The following is a 17,773-nucleotide window of genomic DNA, read 5'->3' on the forward strand; positions in this document are numbered from 1 at the left end:
AACCTACAAAGAGTCAGGCATAGCTGGGGCCCATGCGGGTGCCCATGGCCACCCCCTTAGTCTGTAGGAAGTGGGAGGAGTCAAAAGAGAAGTTGTTGAGGGTGAGGACGAGTTCAGCTAGGCAGATGAGGGTGTCGGTGGAGGGGGACTGGTCGGGCCTGCGGGACAGGAAGAAGCAGAGGGCCTTGAGGCCATCTGAGGGTCTGAGAGGGATGCCTGGTTTATTTACTTTAGGCAGTTCATAGAGCGGGAGGTGTTTGTGCCTTCTGGTTTCATTCTCATGAAGCCTGTCTTGGTTATCTGCCCTGCATCCTTTAGTCTCTTCAGTGTCTGGGTGATCCTATTCGCAAGCAGTGGTATTGGGTCTATCACCACCTGTTGGCAAGTGGTTGTATCTGCAAGCAATGTCTGCACTTTCTTAACATAGCTTGGTTTGTTCATAATGACAGTCATGCACCCTTGTCTGCTGGTAGGAATATAATGTTCTTGTCTTTCTTGAGTTTATCTCGTGCTTTTCTCTCTGTTGTGTTCAGGTTGTCCCGTTTGTTCCTTCGATGTAGTATGGGGATTATAGTTTATCAGATTGCTTGTTGTGTTTCACCTGTAAGTTTGTTGTCTTTTAAAGTGTTCTCCAGGGTGGCCACGAAGTCTGTTCTGTTCACATTTTTGTGGTTATCGTTCAGTCTGTGTAATAGAACAGCTTTTTCAGTTTTTGTGAGTTGTCTGTTAGAGCGGTTTCTTAATCATGTGTGTCCAGTTTGTTGTTGTCCTTGATATCAAAGTGTGAAGCTGGATGAACACAGCAAGCCAAGCAGCATCTTAGGAGCACCAAAGCTGGCATTCTGGGCCTAGACCCTTCATCAGAGAGGGGGATGGGGTGAGCGTTCTGGAATAAATAGGGAGAGAGGGGGAGGCAGACTGAAGATGGATAGAGGAGAAGATAGGTGGAGAGGAGAGTATAGGTGGGGAGGTAGGGAGGGGATAGGTCAGTCCAGGGAGGACGGACAGGTCAAGGAGGCGGGATGAGGTTAGGTAGGAAATGGAGGTGCGGCTTGAGTTAGGAGGAGGGGATAGTTGAGAGGAAGAACAGGTTAGGCAGGCGGGGAGGACCTGGCCTGGTTTTGGGATGCAGTGGGGAGAGGGGAAATTTTGAAGTTTGTGAAGTCCACATTGATACCATTGGGCAGCAGGATTCCCAAGTGGAATATGGGTTGCTGTTCCTGCAACCTACGGGTGGCATCATTATGGCACTGCAGGAGGCCCAGGATGGACATATCATCTGAGGAATGGGAGGGGGAGTTAAAATGGTTCGCGACTGGGAGGTGCAGTTGTTTATTGCGAACCGAGCGGAGGTGTTCTGCAAAGTGGTCCCCAAGCCACCACTTCATTTCCCCAATGTAGAGGAAGCCACACCGTGTACAGCGGATGCAGTATACCACATTGGCAGATGTGCAGGTGAACAAGGAAAGTCACCTTGGGGCCTGGGATAGGGGTGAGGGAGGATGTGTGGGGGCAAGTGTAGAACTTCCTGCAGGTGTGGTGGGGCTGGAGGGGAGTGTGGAGCGGACAAGGGAGACCCAAAGAGAGTGGTCTCTCCAGAAGCCAGACAAGGGTGGGGTGGGAAAAATGTCTTTAGTGGTGGGGTCAGATTGTGGTTGGCGGAAGTGTTGGAGGATGATGCGTTGTATCCGGAGGTTGGTGGGGTGGTCTGTGAGGACTAGGGGGTTTCTCTTGTCAGTTCGGTGAGTTTGTCCAGTAGCTCATGTCTCTCCTTGGTTTTGGTTTTGTGTTGATTGATGGTGATGGCCTGTTCTAGGGTTGAAGACCATTGCTGGTTTAGAGTTTAGATACTGTGATTTTTGACTCACAATTTCTCATTCATACCTGTGGAGTAAGTTATTGGCATCATTAATCATTGCTAGTAGCATTCTGTAGCATGTAGAATGAACGCAGTTTACAAGATACCATACAACGACTGTCACAAACATTACATCAGTCAGACAGGAAAGAAACTAGCCATCAGAATACATGAACATCAACTAGCAGCAAAGCGGCACAATGAGTTCTCCTTCATACCTGTACATTCAGATGATGAAGGCCATCAGAATAACTAGGACAAAGTAACCATAGTAGCCCAAGCCAAACATAGACATGCACAGGAATTCGTAGAGGCATGGTTCTCCACCCATACTTCAATCAACAAATATATAGAATTGGACCCCATATACAAGCCCATACAGATCAAAACTAGAAATTACAGTACTCATCATAACAGACCAGACAGTATAAATTCTGAGCGGAGTAGAATAACGTCGCTTCATCGGAGACCTCACTGATGATGTTACCTAGCATGGTGACAACATGTCTGAACAAAAACAAGCCAGCTCGGCGAGCAAGTCAACAACTTCAGTTTTGTTTGTCATTTATATAAATGATTTGGATGAGAATATAAAAGGCATGAGTTTGCAGATGACACCAAAATTGGTGGCATAGTAGAGAGTGATGAAGGTTTTCCAAGATTACTGAGCAATCCTGATCAAATGGGCCAATGGGCTGAAAAATGGCAGATGGAGTTCAATATGGAAGAATGTGAGGCACTGCATTTTAGCACAACAAACAGGTGCAGGATTTAGGATGGGCCTTGGGTAGTGTTGTAGATTAGAGGGACCTAGGGGTTCAGGTACATAATTATATGAAGTTTGCATCACATATAGACAGGGGGGGTAAAAAGATGTTTTGCCTTCATTGATCAGTCCTTTGAGTATTGGAGCTGAGACGTCATATTGAAGTGGTACTAGACATTGGCGAGGCCTCTTCAGGAATACAGTGTCCAGTTCTGGCTACCCAGTCATAGCAAAGATACTATTAAGCTGGAGAGGATTCCAAAGAGATTTACCAGGATGATGTCAGGTATGAGTTACAAAGAAAGGCTGGGTAGGAGGTCAATTCTTTCACTGGAGTATGGGAATTGAGAGCTGACCTTTTAGAGCTTTATAAAATCATGAGGGGTGTAGATAGGATTCACGGTAATCGTTTTTTTCCTTTGGATGGGGAAATTCAAGACACGGGGGCACATTTTTTTAAGATGAGAGCGATTTAAAAAGATATCCAGGGCGATTTTTTTTTTACAGAGAGAGTGATTCACATGTGGAATGAACTCCCTGAGGAAGTGGTGAATGTGGGTACAATTACAACATTGACAAGACATTTGGATAAGTACATGAATAGGAAAGGTTTTCAAGGGTATGGGCCAGGAGGAGGCAGGTGGGCCTAGTTTAGTTTAGGATTATGTTCGGCATGGACTGGTTGGACCGAAGGATCTGTTTCCATGCTGTTTCACTCTTTGAAACAGTTGTTTTTTTAAAAAAAAGACATCTGATTTGCTCTTCCAGCCTCTTCCAGGAAAAATAACCTGAAGGAGTTACCCTCCTCCCTCCGGACCAACCTCAGGGAATCAGTCTCCCACTGCCACTCTCTTGTAATCTCTTCCCTGGACTGGCCTATCCCCTCCCTACCTCCCCACCTATACTCCCCTCTCCACCTATCTTCTTTTCTCTCCATCTTCGGTCCGCCTCCCCCTCTCTCCCTATTTATCCCAGAACCCCCTCCCCATCCCCGTCTCTGATGAATGGTCTAGGCCTGAAACGTCAGCTTTTGTGCTCCTGAGATGCTGCTTGGCCTGCTGTGTTCACCCAGCTCCACACTGTGTTATCTTACATCTGATTTGCTGATGTCTTTTAGGGAAGCCAATCTTGGTCCTTAACTTAACTAGCCTATGCCAAATGGAACAATGATATGTTTCCAAGTCAGGGTAGTGAGTGGCTTGGAGGGAGCTTGCATATAGTTATGGTCCAACATATCTGCTGCCCTTGTCTTTCTTTCTTGATGGTACTTGTCATGGGTTTGGAAAGGAACTACCTAAGGATCCTTGGGGAATTTCTGCACAGTACCTTGCAAATGGTACACTGTGCTGCTGCTGAGCATAGGTGGTGACTGTTTAAAGATGTGATTCTAATGAAGTGAGCTACTTTGTCCTCATTGTGTCAAGCTTCTGATTGGTGGAGCTGCTCTTGTCCAGGCAAGTGGGAGTATTCCTAAATAAAGATAGATTAAAAATGTCATAGTCCCAGAGGATTACAGGCTGCCCTCATGAGAGAGGGATAGCTGTTGGGAGGGTTTAACCTGAGGGTCACCACACCTTGGGCAAATTTGAGAAGTCAGGCCCTTCAAGATAACCTGAGCTCGTCCGGAAATTGAACCCGAGATGTTGGCACCACTCAGCATTGTAAACCAGCCGGACACTCAACTGAACTAATCAACTCCCACAGGATGGAGTGCTCCATCACTCTCCTGACTTGTGCCTTGTAGTTGATGGACAGGCTTTGGAGAGTCAGAAGGTGAGTTACTCACTGCAGTATTCCTAGCTGTTGACTTGATTTTGTAGTCACAGTATTTATGTGGCTAGTCCAGCTTAATTTTTGGTCAATGGTAACTCCCAAGTTATTGGTAGTTGTGAATTTGGTGAGAGTGATGGCATTGAATGTTGATGGACTTTCTCTGGTTGGAAAAAGTAATGACTTGGCTATTGAATAGTCTGAACATCTCCTGCAATTTGTCAGCCCAAACATGGATACTGTCCAGGACTTGCTGGCATTTAGACATCGACTGCTCCACTTAAAATAGTCTAAAAGCCTGTTAAGGACTTGTTAGAGTTGGAAGGTAGAATTCTGAATGGAGCGCATTGCTTTCAGGTGCTGTCTGTTTGCTTAAGTAGTGCTGATGTGACAGGGAGAGTACACAGAGCGCTCAAGCATTGAAAGGGATCACCACTGCCAACATCATGGGTGTAGGACAGCAGATGGAAGAGCTACCAGTGACAGTCGGCTGGCCATTAACCCAGGCAGGAAGGCTACATTTGGTAATGTGGTGCAAGACTATCAGACTATGAACCCAGTGGAAATAATGGGTAACATCCTCTAAAGAATGGTGGAGCCCTGAGCACTTGAGGTGATGGGGGGAGGGCACAAGAGAGAATAGATGGCAAGAATGCAATGAAGGCTATGCCTGGTGTGGGTTTATGTCATGGAGGGTAGTCTACCGGATGCAGCAAAGCCTATTCTATCCCTCATTTCATAAACTGAGCGAAGCTATTAAGATATTTAAGAGTTCCAAAGAATCATGTGTTACAACTAATTATTCTATGTAATCATTACATTCTCAGGCACGTAAGGAGGAGGAGTGTGAAATTTTAGAAGTGATAACCACAGAGAGGAAGTATTGATGAAATTAGCATCCTTAGATAAAACACTAGATCCTGACACAATATACACAGGGCTGCTAAAGCAGCCAGGGAGGAATAATTTTCCATTCCTTACTGGATGAAGTCGTGGTGCTGGAGCACTGGAGGTCTGTGAACATTGTACCTTCATATAAAAATGGAGTGAGGGATAGAATAATTATGGGTCATTTAACCTCACCCTGGTAGAGCTAAAATTATTGGATTCAGTTCTGAGAAACAAGATGAACTATCACATAAATGGGCACAGAGGCAACGGCCCAGACCTGATTATACTGTAATAACAAACTAATATTCTGTTTTAGTATTCTGGGTTAAGGGATAAATATTTACTAGGATACTGGGATAAACCATTCTGTAATAGTGTTGCAAGATCTTTTATTTCTGCCATATAGGGCCTCAGTTTAATGTGTCAACTGAAAGACTGTCTGTCCAATAGTGCAGTGTTCTGTTAATAGTCTACTGGAGTGTCAGCCTAGATTTTATGCTTAAGCCAAAACAAGTTATACACTAATTCAAAACAAGAGTGATGATATATCTCTCATATCGATGTCAAAATACAATTGCTATTTCATAATGCCAAAACAATTTTTTTTGTCTAAAATCTGCTCTAACGGTCAACATATTCGGAGTTGAGAGAAGTAAGAGATCTTCTTTAAAAGCAATTCCAAGCTGTAGTTCAAATGATTTAAATAACGTTTGTGAAGATTTGGTGGCATCCTTCATCAGCAGTAAATTGATGTCAGTAATGCAATATCTTAAAATCATTTAAGGCTTTTGAAGAATGCGCCCTGTGTTTTTACTATACAGGAGGAAACAAGCCATTCTGCCCAGTGTACCTTTGCAAGGTTTAAAGTTAACCTCTATTCATGTAACCCTGTCAGCATTAAGTCCTGTTCCATTCTCCCTCATGTTCTTATCTAGCTTCTGTTTAAACGTGACTGTGCTATTCACCTCACTCTTCCATGTGGGAGCAAGTTCCATGTTCTATCATGGCAGCGAGAATGAGTTGATGTTATTTAAAGAAAACTGTCATCCTCACAGCAGCAAGGCAGTGGAAACTAGCTGATTACAATGTAATCTCCTAAATGGATCTGGGAAAAAAAATGCCTTGCATTGAGCAAAGCACTTAATCACAAAACAAGCTTTCAATAATTAACTAGCATTTCATGTCAGTTTTTACGGGATTGCTCATAAATCTTATTAAACATTTATAACTAACCCAAAACCTTGTTTCTGCTCCGGTTAATCCTGAGGGACATACTTTTATTTCTATTGGAAAAACAAAGCAAGGCAAAGCATTTTCGCTAATTAATGCAATTAAATAGTGACAAAGTGGGAGGGACTAAACAATTATTTATAATAAATGAGTTGAAGTACAAATAAAAATTGTCCAAGGGGAGTGAGCTGTCAGGATGGAGAATGATGAGTATGAAATCATATCAATCATATTTAAAATTGAACCTAACTTCAAGGAAATTCAGAAAAAGGTATGGGAGCTAGATGGGTGATCAGTTAAAAATTGCATCTTTGAAAGCTATGTATTTTAGTAAGAACTTAAACATATCAATGAATCATTTGTTACAACCAATAATTCTACACAATCATTACATTCTCAAGCACATAAGGAGGAGGAGTGTGAAATTTTGGGTGCGATAAACATAGAGAGAATGGAAGTATTGAGGAGATTAGCATCCTTAGATGAAACACTAGGATGTGATGTAATATACACAGGGCTGCTAAAAGCAGCCAGGGAGGAATAAATTTCCATTCCTTATAGAATGAAGTGGTGGTGCTGGAGCGTTGGAGGTCGCCTTCATTCCTTGTGGACTTTGTCAAGGCTATCTGAGGGTAGGTTTGACATTAGCTGTCATAAAATTGTTTTTGCATGGGTAAAATCATTTCAGCCCTTCAGAGGTTAAGTATGACAGTGAATGCTGTGTGTAAACTTACATCGTCTATATGGCATTTTTTCTTGTGAGTCATCCATTACTGAAGATCAATTTGTCTTAAAATTTCATGAACATTGGCTTTGTGAATCAGTAAATGGAAATAATCCTACCTGTGCAACTCGGTCAGTTGTGGCCACAAAGTCTGGAGAGGAGGAAAGCCATTTTACGTGAAGGCAGGAGAAGTTGATCACTTACAGAAAAGCAAAAGTCAGCAAATGCTGGAAATCTGAAGTAAAAGCAGAAAATGCTGAAGATATTTATCAGATAGAGTGATAAAGGCATAGAGATGTACGGTCCAACTCATCCATTCTGACCAGACATTCTAAATAAATCTAGTCCCATTTGCCAGCATTTGGCCCATTATCCCTCCAACCCCTTCCTATTCATATACCCATCCTGCTGACTTTTAAATGTTGAAATTATACCAGCATCCACTATGTCCTCTGGCAACTCATTCCATATACGCACCACCCTCTGTGTGAAAACGTTGCCCCTTAGGTCCCTTCCCCTGTCACCTTTTCAACAATGCCCTCTAGTTTTGGGCTCTCCCGTCTTGGAGAAAAAGACCTTGTATATTCACCCAATGCACACCCCTCATGATTTTATAAACCTCTTTAAGGCCTCCCCTCAGCCACTGATGCTCCAGAGAAAATAGCCCAAGCCTATTCAGCCTCTCCCTATAGCTCAAACCCTCCAGTCCTGGCAAATCTTTGTAAATCTTTTCTGATCCCTTTCAAGTTTAACAACATCTTTCCTATAGCAGGGAGTCAAGAATTGCACGCAGTATTCGAAAAGTGGCCTAACCAATGTCTTGTACAGCTGCAACATGATCTCCCAACTCCTAAACTTCATGCACTGACCAATAAAGGCAAGCATACCAAATGCCTTCTTCACTAACCTCGCTACCTGCGACTCCACTTTCCAGGAACTATGAACCTGCAGTCCAAGGTCTCTTTGTTCAGCAACATTCCATTAAGTATATGAATCCTGCCCTGATTTGCCTTGCTAAAATGCTACACCTCACATTTATCTAAATTAAACTCCATCTGCCACTCCTCAGCCCATTGGCCCAACTGATCAAGATCCCATTATACTCTGAGGTAACCTCTTCGCTGTACACTGCACCTTCAATTTTGGTGTCATCTGCAAACATACTAACTGTGCCTCCTATGTTCCCATCCAAATCATTTCTATAATTGAATTGAACTGTGGACCCAGCACTGATCCTCGTGGCATACGCTGGTCACAGGCCTCCAATCGGAAAAGCAACTCTCCACAGCCACTCTCTGTCTTCTGCCTTCAAGACAGCTCTGCATCCAAATGTATCAGAGATAATGGGAACTGCAGCTGCCGGAGAATCCAAGACAACAAAGTGTGGAGCTGGATGAACACTGCAGGCCAAGCAGCATCTCAGGAGCACAAAAGCTGACGTTTGAGGCCGAGACCCTTCATCAGAGAGGGGGATGGGGAGAGCGTTCTGGAATAAATCGCGAGAGAGGGGGAGGCGGACCGAAGATGGAGAGAAAAGAAGATAGGTGGAGAGGAGAGTATAGGTGGGGAGGTAGGGAGGGGATAGGTCGGTCCAGGGAAGATGGACAGGTCAAGGAGGCGGGATAAGGTTAGTAGGTAGGAAGTGGAGGTGCGGCTTGAGGTGGGAGGAAGGGACGGGTGAGATGAAGAACAGGTTAGGGAGGCAGAGACAGGCTGGGCTGGTTTTGGGATGCAGTGGGGGGAGGAGCTGGGCTGGTTTTGGGATGCAGTGGGGGAAGGGAAGATTTTGAAGCCGGTGAAATCTACATTGATACCATTGGGCTGCAGAGTTCGCAAGCGGAATATGAGTGGGGGTAAAAGTTGCGGTCCTTGAAGAACTTGGTCATCTGGGATGTGCAGGAGTGGAATGCCTCCTCCTGGGAGCAGATGTGGCGGAGGCATGAGAAATTGGGAATAGGGGATGGAATTTTTGCAGGAGGGTGGGTGGGAGGAGGTGTATTCTAGGTAGCTGTGGGAGTCGGTGGACGGCAACTTTCCCCCTGCAGTGGTCGAGAACGCCCTTGACCGTGTCTCCCGCATTTCCCGCAACAGATCCCTCATACCCCCTCCCCCCCGCCACAACCGCCCAAAGAGGATCCTCCTCGTTCTCACACACCACCCCACCAACCTCCAGATACAATGCATCATCCTCCGACACTTCCGCCATCTACAATCCGACCCCACCACCCAAGACATTTTTCCATCCCCACCCTTGTCTGCCTTCCGGAGAGACCACTCGCTCCGTGGCTCCCTTGTTCGCTCCACACTGCCCTCCAACCCCACCACACCCGGCACCTTCCCCTGCAACCGCAGGAAGTGCTACACTTGCCCCCACACCTACTCCCTCACCCCATCCCAGGCCCCAAGATGACTTTCCATATTAAGCAGAGGTTCAACTGCACATCTGCCGATGTGGTATACTGTATCCATTGTACCCGATGTGGCTTCCTCTACATTGGGGTAGCCAAGCGGAGGCTTGGGGACCGCTTTGCAGAACACCTCCGCTCGGTTCGCAATAAACAACTGCACCTCCCAGTTGCAAACCATTTCAACTCCCCCTCCCATTCTTTAGATGACATGTCCATCATGGGCCTCCTGTAGTGCCACAATGATGCCACCCGAAGGTTGCAGGAACAGCAACTCATATTCCGCTTGCGAACCTTGCAGCCCAATGGTATCAATGTGGACTTCACCAGCTTCAAAATCTCCCCTTCCCCCACTGCATCCCAAAACCAGCACAGTTCTTCCACTCCCCCCACTGCTTCACAAAACCAGCCCAGCTCATCCCCTCCCCCCACTGCATCCCAAAACAAGCCCAGCCTGTCTCTGCCTCCCTAACCTGTTCTTCCTCACACCCATCCCTTCCTCCCACCTCAAGCCGCACCTCCATTTCCTACCTACTAACCTCATCCCACCTCCTTGACCTGTCCGTCTTCCCTGGACTGACCTATCCCCTCCCTATCTCCCCACCTATACTCTCCTCTCCAGCTATCTTCTTTTCTCTCCATCTTCGGTCCACTTCCCCCTCTCTCCCTATTTATTCCAGAACGCTCTCCCCATCCCCCTCTCTGATGAAGGGTCTAGGCCCGAAATGTCAGCTTTTGTGCTCTTAAGATGCTGCTTGGCCTGCTGTGTTCATCCAGCTCCACACTTTGTTGTCTCTGTATCCAAATGGCTAGTTTTCCCTGTATTCCACGTGGTTTAACCTTGTGAACCAGTCTACCATGAGGCACCTTGTCGAATGCCTTTCTGAAATCCATGTTGATCATGTCCACCACTCTGCCCTCATCATTCTTTGTTGCTTCTTCAAAAAACTCAATCAAGTTAGTGAGACACCATATCCCAAGCACAAAGCTATGTTGACTATCCCTAATCAGTCCTTGCTTTTCCAAATACATGTAAAAATCCTATCCCTCAGGATTCCCTCCAACCACTTGCACACCACTGACGTTCAGCTCACCTGTCTACAGTTTCCTGGCTTTGCATTGTCACCTTTCTTAAATAATGTCACCGTGTTACCCAATCTCCTGTCTTCTGGCACCTCACCTGCAGCTATCAATGCTACAGTTATCACTGTGAGGGGCTCAGCAATCACTTCCTTAGCTCCCCACAGAATTCTGATCAGATCCCAGGGATTTTTCCACTTTTATGAGTTTTAAGACATCCAGCACCTCCACCTTTGTAATATGGACATTTTTCAAGATTTTGCTGTCAATTTCCTCATGTTCTCTATATTCCACATTCTTCTCCAAAGTAAACAGTGATGCAAAATACTTACTTAGTATCTTCCCCATCTCCTGCAGGTCTACACATAGGCAGCCTTGCTGATTTCTAAGTGGCATCAGAGGAGCAGGAAGGCTGACGTTTCAGCCCTAGACGCTTCTTCGGAAAACTCAAGATTTCTGAAGAAGGGTCTCGGCCTGAAGCGTCAGCCTTCCTGCTCCCCTGATGCTGCTTGGCCTGCTGTGTTCATTCAACTCTACACCTTGTTATCTCAGATTCTGCAGTATCTGCAGTTCCTACTATCTCTGATTTCTAAAGGGCCCTATTCTCTCCCTAGTTACCCTTTTGTCCTTAATGTATTTGTAAAATCTCTTTGCATTTTCCTTAACCTTATTTGCCAAAGTTATCTCATGTCCTCTTTTTGCCCTCCTGATTTGTCTCCTAAGTATAATCCTACTGTCTTTATACTCTTCTCGGGATTCACTTGATCTCTGCTGCCTACACCTGACATATGCTTCCTTCTTACTCTTGACCGAAATCTCAATTTCTCAATTCCCTACACCTACCAGCCTTGCCCATCACCCTAAGAGGAACATCTTGTCTCTGGACACCCATTATCTTATTTTTGAAGGCCGTCCATTTTCCAGCCATCCCCTTACCTGCAAACATCCACCTCGAATCAACTTTTGAAAGTTCTTCCCTAATAATAATGTCAAAATTGGCCTTCCTCCAGTTAGGAACTTTAATTTTTAGATCCAGTCTATCCTTTTCCATCCTTGTTTTAAAACCAATAGAATTACGGTCACTGGCCTCAAAGTGCTCCCCTACTGGCACCTCAGTCACCTGCCCTTCCTCCTTGCCCAAGAGTAGGTCAAGTTTTGCACCTTCTCAAGTAGGTACATCCACATGCTGAATCAGAAATTTTTATCTTATACACTTGACAAATTCCTTTCCATCTAAGCCCTTAACACTATGGCAGTGCCAGGCTATGTTCAGAAAGTTAAAAACTCCTATCATAACCATTCTATTATTCTTACAGAGAACTGAGATCTCCTTACAAGTTGTTTCTCACTTTCCCACTGACTATTGGGATGAGGAGGTCGATAGTCCAATCCCAGTAAGGTGATCATCCCTTTCTTATTTCTCAGTTCCACCCAAATATCTTCCCTGCACGTATTCCCAGGAATATCCTGCTTAAGTACAACTGTAATGTTATCCCTAATCAAAAACACCACTCCCCCTCCTCTCTTCCTTCCCTTTCTAAGCTTCCTACAGCATCTATATCCTGGAACATTAAACTGCCAGTCCTGCCCATCCCTCAGCCACGTCTCTGTAATCACTATGATATCCCAGTTCCACATTCCCAACCATGCCTTGAGTTCATCTGCCTTACCTGTGAGGCCTGTCGCATTAAAATAGAGGCAGTTAAATTTATCAGTCCTACCTTGTTCTCTGCTTTGTTCCTGCCTGTCCTAACAATTTAGCTTACTCTTATTCCCAACTGCGCCAGCCTCAGACTAATCTCTTTCCTCATCATCTCCCTGGGTCCCAACTACCCATGCCCCCACCCCGATGACTAGTTTAAATCCTCCTGAGCAGCTCTAGTGAATCTCCCCAGCAGTATAATCAACCCCCTCCAATCAGGTAGAATCCATCCTCCAGACCTCAATGTTCCAAAAATGTGAATCCTTCTCCTCTGCACCAGCTCCTCAGCCTCACAATCATCTGCTCTATCCTCCTTTCCCTACCCTCACTAACTAGTGACACCAGGAGCAATCCACATAGTACTACCCTCGAGGACCTCCTTTTTAAATTCCTGCCTAACTTCCTATATTCTCTCTTCAAAATTTTGTTCTTTTCTCTTCCCAAGTCTTTAGCTCCAATGTGTACAACAACCTCCTGCTGGTCTCCCCTTTGAGAATATTCTGCACCCTCTCCACGATTTCCTTGATCCTGGTACCAGGGAGGCAACACACCATTTTGATTTCCCGCTGGTGGCCACAGAAATATCCCGTATCACAATGGATCACTTGGAACCTGAGACACCCCTCATTACGTTAGAGCCAGTCTCAGTATCAGAAACCTGGCTGTCGGTGCTATATTCCCCCAAGAGTCCATCACAACATTTTCCAAAACAGCATACTTGTTTGAGGTGAGGATAGCCACAGGAGACTCCTACTCTATCTGCCTCCGTCTATAACCTTTCCTGGAGGTAACCCAACTACCTGACTGCATCTTCAGTTTATCTCCCTTCCTGTAACTGCCATCCATCACACCCCTTAGCTCCTATAAATTCCTCATTGCCCCTAACTGCCACTCAAATGGATCCTTGCAATCTGATAGGATTCACTACCACACTTCCTGCATTCATAATCATCGATAACATGGAAATTCAAACTGATCTCCCACCTCTGACAGGGAGAGCACATCACTCCACTAAATGCCATCTTTGCACGTTAACAATCTACAGACCCAGAAAATAGCACCATCCCACTGCTCTAAAAATACTGCTCCAGGCTAACTTAGTACCTGTGTTTTTATATTTTTAAAGTTTAGTCATGAGACATATCTGAATAAAAACATATAATCAAAAAGGACCCACTCTATTCACTATTGTAGAGTTACAAAATAAAACAGTAAGGCTATGTTTTGAAATTAACCACTTAGCTACTTCCCTGCTGTGAGCTCTCCCACGTAGGTTTCTCCAAAGTCAACTGTGAATTTCGCTGTTTGTTTATTTTCTCAGACGAGCTCCAAAGCCCAGAAATATTTGAAATTGATCAGCAGAGGCAGCAAGTTGTGCAGATTCACTGCTGGGTCAGACATTTCTTCTGTTATTTATTCATAAGATATGAGTGTCACTGGAAAGTCCAGCATTTATTTCCCATCCTTAACTGGATGACTGGTTTGCAGAGTTAAAGCCCTGCACTGCCTGAAGTTACCATGAAAGACTCTCTTTCTGAACTTTTCCCCTCACCTTAGGCATGGTAACCCTCAGGGTAAACCAACCACCAGTCATCTCTCTTTAATACTGGGACCAAGGGGACTTTATTTTCCCAATTTATAATTGCCTTTGAGAAAACTATAGTGAGTTGCCTTCTCAAACCATCGTCATATAGGGATAGAGAAACAAGAGTTAAGTTTTCAGATCAATGACTTTTCGACAGAACCAGGAAAAGTTGGAAATGTGATAGGTTTTAAGCTGTGCACTACGCTTTGGTCAGGGTAGGGTCACTGTATTCGAAGCGGTAGTGGGGGAGGGGTTGTGGTTTTGGGTCATGACTATGAGGAATAGTGATTTCTTCTACCTTGCCTGCTGATCCTCTGGACGTGTCAGTATCTTCTCTTTTTTGAGGGTTGCCTGTGGTCCAAGGAGTGGCAACTTGCATTTCTTTCCAGCCTATCAAGCCTGGAGATTAACCTCAGTTCAATGCAGAGTTCGGGGATGCCTCCACTCACTAGGGTAGCATGCTGGAAATCAAACCCATATACCAGGAATCACCAGAAAAGTTTAAAGAATTTTTTTAACAAGGACATAAAGTTTCCCAACTTGTCCAATTTCCAAACCCAGGTTGACGGAAAACTTGGGAAGATTTCTGTACTAAACAAGACTTACTATTCATTAACAGTAATTAGACTCTAGCGACCAATGAACAGTTACAAACCATCAGTGTATATCACTATAAATTAAAACTCTAACCTTCTTATAAACTTTCACTTAGACAGAGGCTGTGAAAAATAGTTCATGGGCAAAGGAAGACGAGGAAAGTAGTTCAGTTGTTTCCTGGCTTGGCTGGGGCTATAAGACGAAACTTCTTCCTAAGGTAAAAGAGGAAGTCGCGACCTTAAATGGTTAATGCTGCTCCCAGCATTAATTGGCTGCAGGGTAGCTGGCTTTTGGATGATAATCTTTTTCTTCAGGAGGCTCAAGGAAGGAACGCGCTGATATATGTGCAATAAATTCTAACATTATTTCAGTGCATCTGAGTTTGGATAGGTGGGATTCCTTAAGGAAGAAGCAATCTATCTTGGGATCCATCTTACGTGCGTTCAGAAGGATGAATCCCTCTTGTGTGTAATCATTGGACCACCTCATGATAGACACCAATAGGTAGCTGTTCAACGTCATTCTCCATTGAAATAATTATATATACCCCTTCAGTGCCCTATCTGGCTGCAGGGTCTTTTGGGGCCAGTGGGAGCTCTTTCCTGGTGCCACATGAGTTCACCGTTTTTGATCATGCATTCACAAGTAAGTTCACACCTCACATACACACCATACATCAGTTGCCTCATCTCCTCTGCAGCCCGACTCCATCAGGGGAGATACAACAGCAACCACAAGCATAACTGATGAAAATGAACACCGAGACAAGGCAACGTATATTTGGAGGAAGAGTGAGCAAGAACTTGGTCAAAGAGGTAAATTTTAAAGAGAATCCTGAAGGAAGGAGAGACTGTAATGGACCAGACCAACCGCACCCCCCCAACCCCGCCAAAATATTCAGAAGATAGTCTTAGACCTTAACTTTTCCTTACTTTCAACATAAATGTAAAGGATTGCTTTCCAGATGCAGTTCGATTGATCAACCGACCAGACCAGAACAAAACACGCTTTATTCACCCACTAGAGTTAAAATACAACAAAAGAAAGAAAGAAGGAATTGAAATAACCGAACTCGATTGGACAACTTAATAGAATAATAGATTAGTTAGCTACAACAGTTAGAGTATGAAAATAGTAACGTTCCATGAAGATGTGTTTGGCAAAAAGCAAATTCAGAAACCGGTTGCCTCATATGCAACTCCAGCAGCAGGAAGAAAGCTCCCAGGTTTTACCTGTAACTGAGCGAGGTGAAAAATAGCTTCCCCTTCTTCAAAACCTCAGCAGCAACTGCAACTGAAAAACTGAGAAACTAAAAATCCTAGTTCTGTGGGAGCTTGACCACACCCTTTCAAGCTGTTCCTATTTTTCTAACTTCTTAAAATAACACAAGATCTCACAAGCTGTTCACATCTTTGCACTTCTGTCTTAAAACCTTCATTTAAAAGAAAACGGACAAAATAGACCTCTTAAAACCATAGTATCGTGACAGGACCTCACAGTATCTCCTGGAGTGAATTCTGGTGTGTGACCCCTAAGCTACAGCTTCTGTGGAAGGGTAGAAGTTGCAGAAATGGGCGCTGATCCCTCAGCAAAATGGGAAAAGGCGAATTCAAGATCCTGTTTTATGCACGCTCCACATTTTGATGCTCCAAGCCATCTGCCACAAGGATCCCAGAGGGAAGGAATTGGTTACAATTAACACATCACAGAATCTCTTTGAAAGGAAGAAAAGAAGAAAGGGGAAATCATCTGTGGATCTGGAATAAATAAAAATGAGTAAGAACTGTTTTTCCAAGCAGCATTGTTGAAAATAAATGCGGGGAAATTTGTGGCATTTCACTCAGTCAGCAAAGGAAAACCACTTGTAAAATCCCTCTCAAACATGTCAAACCTAATTGAGCAGCCATCAAAATAATGGGGCTACCCTTACAGTAGGAGGGATTTTATTTTGTTCAGCTTAATTTATGTAGAATACATTCACGTCCCTCAAACAACTGGGCATTTCTTTGATAACAAAGTGTGGAGCTGGATGAACACAGCAGGCCAAGCAGCATCTTAGGAGCAGAAAAGCTGATGTTTCGAGCCTAGACCCTTCATCAGAAAAGGGGGATGGGGAGAGGATTCTGAAATAAATAGGCCGGGGAGGAGGCGGACTGAAGATAGATAGAGGAGAAGATAGGTGGAGAGAAGAGTATGGGTGGGGAGGCAGGGAGGGCATAGGTCAGTCTGGGGAGGACGGACAGGTCAAGCGGGTGGGATGAGTTTAGTAGGTAGGAAATGGAAGTGCGGCTTGAAGTGGGAGGAGGGGATAGGTGAGAGGCACTTTCCCCTGCAACTGCAGGAAGTGCTACACCTGCCCCCACACCACCTCCCTCACCCCCATCCCAGGCCCCAAGATGACTTGCCACATCAAGTAGATGTTCACCTGCACATCCGCCAATGTGGTATACTGCATCCGCTGTACACGGTGTGGCTTCCTCTACATTGGGGAAACCAAGCGAAGGCTAGGGGACCGCTTTGCAGAACACCTCCGCTCGGTTCGCAGTAAACAACTGCACCTCCCAGTCGCGAACCATTTCAACTCCCCCTCCCATTCCTCAGACGACATGCCCATCCTGGGCCTCCTGCAGTGCCACAATGATGCCACCCGAAGGTTGCAGGAACAGCAATTCATATTCTGCTTGCGAACCCTGCAGCCCAATGGTATCAATGTGGATTTCACCGCTTCAAAATCTCCCCTTCCCCCACTGTATCCCAAAACCAGCCCAGCTCATCCCAGCCTGCCTAACTTGTTCTTCCTCTCACCTGTTCAATTAGGTTTATCTGAGTAACTAGACACCACGCTGAATTGACAAAAAACCCCAATCAGAATGCCAGCAAGCTGGAAATGTGAACCAAAGGAACTGCAGATGCTGTACATCAGGAGCAAACACAGAAGTTGCTGAAAAAGCTCAACATGTCTGGCAGCATCTGTGAAGAAAAATCAGAGTCGACATTTTGGGTCCAGTGACCATTCCTCAGAACTTAGAAATGTAACATGGATTTAAAGTGTTTGGATGAAAGGGTTGCATTTATACAGCCTTTTTGACAGCCACAGGGAGTTCCAAGGTGCTGTACAGCCAATGAAGTACTTTTAAAATTGGAGCTACTGTAGTTATGTATGAA

The 17,773-nt window shown here is 44.8% G+C and overlaps 1 protein-coding gene across 13 annotated transcripts in view; it reads left to right on the forward strand.

Annotated features, from left to right (window-relative positions):
- syt12 (synaptotagmin XII) overlaps window positions 1-17,773 on the forward strand; it is a 218,333-nt gene that overhangs the window by 97,497 nt on the left and 103,063 nt on the right. The window contains exon 1 of one of the 13 annotated variants that reach the window (XM_048545955.2): window positions 7,083-7,147. The exons of 11 other annotated variants lie outside the window; for them this stretch is intronic. The gene's annotated coding sequence lies outside the window, so the exon portion shown is untranslated. Of the gene's footprint in view, window positions 1-7,082; window positions 7,148-17,773 lie in introns of those variants that run through there. One more of the 13 variants, XM_059651901.1, reaches the window with a different exon arrangement.

The sequence above is a fragment of the Stegostoma tigrinum genome, chromosome 17 (genome assembly GCF_030684315.1).
Source record: "Stegostoma tigrinum isolate sSteTig4 chromosome 17, sSteTig4.hap1, whole genome shotgun sequence".
In the NCBI taxonomy this organism is placed as follows: domain Eukaryota; kingdom Metazoa; phylum Chordata; class Chondrichthyes; order Orectolobiformes; family Stegostomatidae; genus Stegostoma; species Stegostoma tigrinum.